Raw genomic sequence first — 6133 nt, forward strand, 5'->3', positions numbered from 1 at the left:
GGAGAACATGTGCTGTGTCTATGTCATTAAATGATTACCAGACTTAACATACAGATTGGCATAGAGACATTCACTGAATATAGTTGGGGGAATGAATGAATGAAAGAATGAATGAATGAATGAATGAATAAATGTTGTGGGTAGAATTCCTTGAAGTTGGCCTTGAGGCTAGAAAGTGGTAATTTTATGGGTAGTTGGTGACGGGGTTCCTTTATGATGTGTGTGTGCCCATGTGCATGTACCTGCATGTGTTCTTAGGTGAGTTTAATGCCACCTGTTGGTCCTGGTTGCCCAAGCAAGCAACCAAGACTGCACAGTGCTTCCTGCACTCATATGTCAACCAGATGGGCACTGCAGACAGGCAGCACCTAACCACCAGATGCCTCTGAGATGTCTTGGGCTCAGGAAGGGGCTTTAGCCACGTTGTAGGTCATTGACTCAGCTGCAGGGCTCAAAGCCCTAGGGAGCTCCCAGCTGGCCCCCCTCAAATCCCTGGGTCAGCCATCATGGTAGATATGAGCTTTGAGTTGGGTGGTAGAACTTCTGTCCAGGTGTTAAGGGTTGCAGACAGTGGGACCTGAGGTGGTCAAGACTGAAAATTCTGGCACTGACATCACTGAGGGATGTATCCCAAGCTCCAGCATCAGAGGCAGCAGCTAGAACAAGTGACAGATGTGGGACCCAGGAAATTTAACAAAAATCCCCTACCCCTGGACAAGCAGAGCAGGACTGACTCCACTTTGTGCTGCACCCGCCACCTCCTGTATCGCCCCCACATGACCCGCTTATTACTTAGGGCGCTGCCCACCCTAGTCAAGCTGCTGGGCACACCCTAATCGGAAATCGGCTCAGTGATAGGCCAGTTCAAATGGATACTTTAGGGTAAAATGTAATTCAATCGGCCACCTGCGTGTGGACCGACATGACTGTGCAACTTTCTGCGTATCCCATTGGCCACTGGCCCCTATAAAGCTGCTACGCCTCTTAGTCTCAGGGTCCAAGTCCCTGCTCAGCCGTGTCGGGTATACTTGGACCCAAGCTCAAGCTTGCAAATAAACCCTCGTGCGCTTGCATCGGTGTCGGCTCCTTGGTGGTTTCTCGAATTCGCGATCTTGGGCACAACAACAGGGACTTGTGGGTCCAGTGTCCTCCTCACAGAAAGTGGTGGAGTGCATATTGGAGCACCCAGCATGTTTATGGGGGCTGGTTGCAGATCTGTGTGGCCACAGGGCTGAGGACAAAAGCCTGAGTTCCCCTTTTGCCTGCTCAGCCAGGACCCCCTCAGGGTCTCCCTGGGCTACTGCACCAGGATAGGCCTCTACATAGAGGGGGCACGCCTCTCCAGTCAGTTTTGGCTTATAAAGTGTTTCCCCAAATCTACACTAACATTGGTGTTTCCTCCTCATTGAGTAACCAGGGACTGTGGCCTTAGGGAAGAGAGTGGTCTCCAGGCCATAACAGTTGGTACCCAGAATCTCAGTGAACACCACTGTAGGGGCAGGAGGGGTGGGGATATAGAAAGTAGCCACATACACATGCTCAGGGAAAGTGTGGACTCAAAAACAACATGAGAAGAGCTGAAATGCACACCTAAAGCTGATTTCTGGCACACAGTCTATAGCAATCAACTATCAAAACAAACAATAAACCTGCTGATGGGGAGAATCTGATTTTCAGAATTACCACATTAGGAGACTGAGAACACCAGTTTTCAACAACAGCAAAACACAAAATACGCAAAGCCAGGAAAATACGACTCACTCAAAGTAAAAACAAACATCAAATGTCCCTGTGGAAGATCAGATAGTGGACTTACTAGATAAATACTTTAAATCAACTGCCTATAAGATGCTCAGAGAATTACACAAAAACTCAAGTAAATGAGGTATGAATAAAATAAAATATTAACAAAGAGATATAAGACAAAAAGAAACTAACATCCAGCGCTGACATAAACAATAACTGAAATAAAAAATGTACTGGAGGTATTTAAGAGCAGATTTCAGCCAGCAGAAGAAATAATATCTGACCTTGAACACAGGACAATTGAAATGATCACATCCATGGAGCAGAATGAAGAAGAAAAATGAGGACAGCCTAGAAGAGAACTGAGACCATAAAGGGAACAATCTATGCATTTTGGGGAGTCCCAGACAGAAAAGAGAGAAGAAGGTAGGAGAGATTATTTGAAGAAATAATGACTGAAAAGTTCCTCAAATTGATGAGAAATGAATATAAACACTGAAGAAGAATAACAAATTCCACTTAGGGTGATATCCACACTGAGACATATTATAATCAAAATGTTGAAAGCCAAAGGCAAAGAGTCTTGAAAACAGGAAGGGAAAAGTGATTCATCACAGACAGGGGTTCCTGTAAAAAAATTAGCAGATTTGTCATCAGAAATCCTAGAAGCCGGGCAGCCTGGGTAGCTCAGCGGTTTAGTGCCGCCTTCAGCCCAGAGTATGATCCTGGAGACCAGGGATCGAGTCCCACATCGGGCTCCCTGCATGGAGCCTGCTTCTCCCTCTGCCCGTTTCTCTGCCTCTCTCTCTCTCTCTCTGTCTCTCATGAATAAGTAAATAAAATCTTGAAAGAAAGAAAGAAAGAAAGAAAGAAAGAAAGAAAGAAAGAAAGAAAGAAAGAAAGAAAGAAAGAAAGAAAGAAACCCTAGAGGCCAGAAGACATACTGATGTACTCAATGTGCTGAAAGAAAAGCACTCAATCAGGAATCTTATATCTGCAAAACAGATCTGAAAAGTGAGGGAGAAATTAGGACCTTCTCCAGTGAACAAAAGGCTGAATGAGTTCATCACCACTGTACTTGCCTAGCAAGACCAGCTACAGAGAATCCTATAGGATGGAAGGACCCTGGACAGTCACTTGAAGCCACATGAAGACTTACAGGGCTAGTGAAGGGAAGTAAATGAGCAATTATAAATGTAGTATTAGTGTGATTCTGATTTGTAACTCCACTTTTTGTTTCCTACATGATTTAAAAGACCGATATATTAAAAAACAACTACTTGCTTAAAAGCCATATTCTAGTAACTTTGAATTATAACTCCACTATTTGTTTTCAACTTATTTTGACAGACTAATGCATAAAAACAATTATTAGTCTATGTTTTCGGACACTGTGTAAAGATGTAATATTCTGAAATCAATCACTATAAGGGGATGGGATGGAGCTGTAGAAAATGACACTTTTTGTCTGTTATTGAAAATAAGCTTGTAGAAATACACAGTTAGGGTGCTGGAATTTTAGGATGTGTAATATAACCCCCATGGTAAACACAAAAACAGTATCTATGGAATATACATGCAAAAGGAAATGAGAAGGGAGTTAAACCATTCTACTAAATAAACTAAACAAATACTAAAACAATTCTGGAAAAAATTTTAAAGATTTTATTTATTTATTCATGAGAGAGACAGAGAGAGAGGCAGAGACATAAGCAGAGGGAGAGAAGCAGGCTCCCTGTGGTGTGGGACTCGATCCCAGGACCCCAGGATCACAACACAAGCCAAAGGCAGATGCTCAACGCCTGAGCCACCCAGGTGTCCCAGGAACAACATAATTAAAAGAAATATAGACAATAGGTAAATAACAGAATAATGGGAACATGCCCTTCCTTATTCAGCAAAATTACTTTGAATGTAAATGAATTAAACGCACCAATCAAAGGATAAAGGTGGCAGAATGGTGACAGAAAGATGATCTAACTCTATGTTGTTGAAAGGAGGCTCATTTTATCTAAAATCACAAATAGTTTGACAGGAAAGGATGGAGAAAGGAATCCCATGCACATAGTAGCCAAATGAGAACAAGACTGTTTGTACTAATATCTGACAAAAGCGACTTTAAATCAAAGTTTAGGGTTGGGAACGCAGAGCGGACGGAGTCGATTCAACGGGGTTCCAGGCTGGGCTATAGAGCAGGTAAATGAGCTGAAAGAGAAGGGCTATAAGGCCCTGAGTGCGGGCAACATTGATGACGCACTGCAGTGCTACTCTGAGGCCATTAAGTTAGATCCCCAGAACCATGTGCTCTATAGCAATCGCTCTGCAGCTTACCCCAAGAAAGGGGACTACCAGAAGGCTTATAAGGATGGCTGCAAAACGGTGGACTTAAAGCCCGACTGGGGCAAGGGCTATTCGAGGAAGGCTGCAGCCCTTGAGTTCTTAAACCGATTTGAAGAAGCCAAGCGAACCTACGAAGAGGGTTTAAAACATGAAGCAAATAATCCTCAGCTCAAAGAGGGCTTACAGAATATGGAGGCTCGGTTGGCAGAACGGAAATTCATGAACCCTTTCAACATGCTCAATCTGTACCAGAAATTGGAGAGTGATCCCAGGACAAGGACACTGCTCGCTGATCCTACCTACCGGGAGCTGATAGAGCAACTACGAAACAAGCCATCTGACTTGGGCACGAAACTGCAAGATCCCCGGATCATGACTACTCTGAGCATCCTGCTGGGTGTGGATCTGGGCAGTATGGATGAGGAGGAGGAAGTTGGAACACCTCCCCCACCTCCTCCTCCCAGGAAGGACACCAAGCCAGAGCCAATGGAAGAAGATCTTCCAGAGAATAAGAAGCAGGCGCTGAAAGAGAAAGAGCTGGGGAACGAAGCCTACAAGAAGAAAGACTTTGACACAGCCTTGAAGCACTATGACAGAGCCAAGGACCTGGACCCCACCAACATGACTTACATGACCAATCAAGCAGCCGTGTACTTCGAGAAGGGCGACTACAGTAAATGCCGGGAACTTTGTGAGAAGCCCATCGAAGTGGGGCGAGAAAACTGAGAAGACTATCGACAGATTGCCAAAGCTTATGCTCGAATTGGCAACTCCTACTCCAAGGAAGAAAAGTGCAAGGCTGCCACCCATTTCTATAACAAGTCTTTGGCAGAGCACCGGACCCCAGATGTGCTCAAGAAATGCCAACAGGCAGAGAAAATTCTGAAGGAGCAAGAGCGGCTGGCTTACATAACCCAGATCTGGCCTTGGAGGAGAAGAACAAAGGCAATGAATGTTTTCAGAAAGGGGACTATCCCCAGGCCATGAAGCATTATACAGAAGCCATCAAACGGAATCCAAAAGATGCCAAATTGTACAGCAATCGAGCTGCCTTCTACACCAAACTCCTGGAGTTTCAGCTGGCGCTCAGGACTGTGAGGAATGTATCCAGCTAGAGCCGGCCTTCATCAAGGGGTACACCCGGAAAGCAGCTGCCCTGGAGGCAATGAAGGCCTACACGAAAGCCATGGATGTCTACCAGAAGGCGTTAGATCTGGACTCCAACTGTAAGGAAGCGGCAGACGGTTACCAGCGCTGTATGATGGCCCAGTACAACCGCCACGATAACCCCGAAGACGTGAAGCGACGGGCCATGGCTGACCCTGAGGTGCAGCAGATAATGAGTGACCCTGCCACGCGGCTTATCCTGGAGCAGATGCAGAAGGACCCTCAGGCACTCAGCGAACACTTAAAGAATCCTGTAATAGCCCAGAAGATCCAGAAGCTGATGGATGTGGGTCTGATTGCAATTCGGTGATGACTTGCTCATCATCCCCTTCCCTTCGCCCTCATGTGGAAAGAGGAGCTGGGACCGCGGCAAGCCGCGCGGAGCAGAGGGGAGAGCAAGGGAAAGTGAACAACTTCTCTCTATATATTTATATAGACCTATGTGGAAGACACAGAGACTCGTACTCATGTTACTCGCACCGCCGCTGCCTCTGGGCCCTCCCAGCACACGCATGGTCTCTTCCACCACCCCCTGGGTTCCCTGTTCCCTTCCCCAACTTCAGTCACTGTCTCAACTGCTCTCCCATAGTTGGTTATTTTTTATTTGGGGCAGTGGGCATGTATGGGGAGGGGGTGCTGTTCTTCCCCGACCTCAGGTCCCAATTGTCCTCACGTTGTTAACTCCACATGGCCTTCTCCAATAAAACAAGCCAGTCGGGTGTGGTTATAAAAAATAAATAAAATAAATAAATAAATAAATCAAAGTTTAGAAGAGACAAAAAAGAACAGTATATATTAATACAAGTTTCAATAGAGCAAGAAGATATAAAAATTATAAACTTCTAGCATTAATAACAGATCAACAAAATCTGTGAAGCAA

At 45.3% G+C, this 6133-nt stretch overlaps 1 pseudogene; it reads left to right on the forward strand.

Moving 5' to 3' along the window:
- The first annotated feature begins 230 nt into the window (after positions 1 to 230).
- On the forward strand, positions 231 to 5929 carry LOC119874245 (annotated as a pseudogene).
- Positions 5930 to 6133: the final 204 nt, after the last annotated feature.

This window comes from Canis lupus, chromosome 12 (genome assembly GCF_011100685.1).
Source record: "Canis lupus familiaris isolate Mischka breed German Shepherd chromosome 12, alternate assembly UU_Cfam_GSD_1.0, whole genome shotgun sequence".
NCBI classification, from domain to species: Eukaryota; Metazoa; Chordata; class Mammalia; order Carnivora; family Canidae; genus Canis; species Canis lupus.